We start from the raw sequence: 1,816 nt of genomic DNA, 5'->3' as shown, positions 1-1,816 counted from the left end.
GGGGGGATATGGTGGGGAAGATCGAGGGAGGAGGAGAAGGGGGGATATGGTGGGGAAGATGGAGGGAGGAGGGGAGAGAAATAAGAAGTGGTGGAGGAAGTGAGAGATTCTGGGAGAGGGGACAGGTGAGGCAGGCGACATGGGGAAGTAAGAAGTGATAGGTTAGGGAGAAGGAGGAGATGATAGGGTTAGGGGCAAGGAGGAGATGGTGGAGGGAGGAAGAAGTAAGAGATGGAGGGGAGTAGGTGAGCGGGAAATGAGATGGTGGAGGGCGAGGAGGGAAGTGAGAGGTATAGAGAGGAGAAGGAAAGTGAGAAGTGTTGTAGGGGAAGGGGGAATATAGAGAGAGGGGAAGCTTGCACTTGTTTACTTCCGAGTAGACAGTCATCAGCTGTGACCTGCATTGCTAGACTACATCGCTTGCTAAGAGCAACGGTAACAGTTGCGGCTACACATGTACAGTAGCAATAGTAGTAATAGCAGCAGTAGCAGCAGCAGCAGCAGCAGCAGCAGCAGTAGCAGCAGCAGCAGAAGCAGCAGCAGCAGCAGCAGCAACAACAACAACAACAGTAGTGACAGCAACAGCAACAGCAGCAACAAAAACAGCAGCACCACAGCAGCAGCAGTAACACCACCACCACCAACAGCGGCAGCAGCAGCAGTAGTAGCATCATCATCATCATCATCATCATCATCAGCAGCAGCAGCAGCAGCAGTAGCAGCATCATCAGCAGCAGTAGTAGCAGCAGCAGCAGCAGCAGTAGTAGTAGTAGCATCATCATCATCAGCAGCAGCAGTAGTAGCAGCATCATCATCATCATCATCATCAGCAGCAGCAGCAGCAGCAGCAGCAGCATCACAATCATTACCCCTCACTCACACGCTCTGATCGTATCACTCCTTCCCATCTCACAACTGTTTGCCGCACACTCTCTCAGACAAAGGGAAGCTGCATAGAGCCTCTGCGTAACCTTGACAACAACCACAGCGTGCGTGGTCGTGCAAAGCCGATAGCATACAGCGTGTCAATGGAGAGCGTCACCGATGGTACGAGCAGTGTGACTCATTGAAATGCACGTGAAGTGCCCTATACACTCATCACCCCCCCTTATCTCCCCTAGATGCGCCACATTTGTATCCCCCTTTCTCTCTCTGCCTGTCCGTCTCTCTCGCTCTCTCTCTCTCTCTCTCTCTCTCTCTCTCTCTATTCCGCATATATAAATATTATTTATAGTTAATGGGTGCAGTAATAACGGATGTTACTTGCGGTATCTGTGTATATGGATGGATAGATTGAGGAGAACTTGACATCAAATTGATATCATGCTATTACTATTAGTGTCATTTACTCCTTACTGATAAGGTAATATGTGATATAGAGTATGGTCATGTGTGTGTGTGTGTGTGCGTGCGTGCGTGCGTGCGTAGCGTGCGTGCCGTGTGCGTGCGTGCGTGCGTGGCGTGTGTAGTGTGTGCGTTTGGCGTGTCGTATGATGCGTGTTGTGCTGTGTGCGTGTGTACGTGTGAGTTTAAACGAATGATCAAGACACGTCGAATGATGAAGTGATCATATGTAGAGAAATCGCTTATATACACGTTATATATGTCGTTGGCTGCTGGCTCGTGTGACGAGGGCGGGTTGAGAAGTAAGTAGGTACACGGTCAAAAACGAGAGGTTACAGGAGTGCTTACGAGGGAGGGTTACAGGGAAAGGGAGGAAAGGGAGTTTATATGAGAGAGTGAGAGACGACAGATAGTGAGAGAGGAGAGAGAGAGGACAGGCAGCAGCAACAGAAGAGAGAGAGAGCGGAGAGGG

The sequence above is a fragment of the Priapulus caudatus genome, unplaced genomic scaffold, assembly GCF_000485595.1.
Source record: "Priapulus caudatus unplaced genomic scaffold, Priapulus_caudatus-5.0.1 Scaffold1020, whole genome shotgun sequence".
In the NCBI taxonomy this organism is placed as follows: Eukaryota; Metazoa; Priapulida; class Priapulimorpha; order Priapulimorphida; family Priapulidae; genus Priapulus; species Priapulus caudatus.
Note: the sequence above shows the minus strand (reverse complement) of the source record.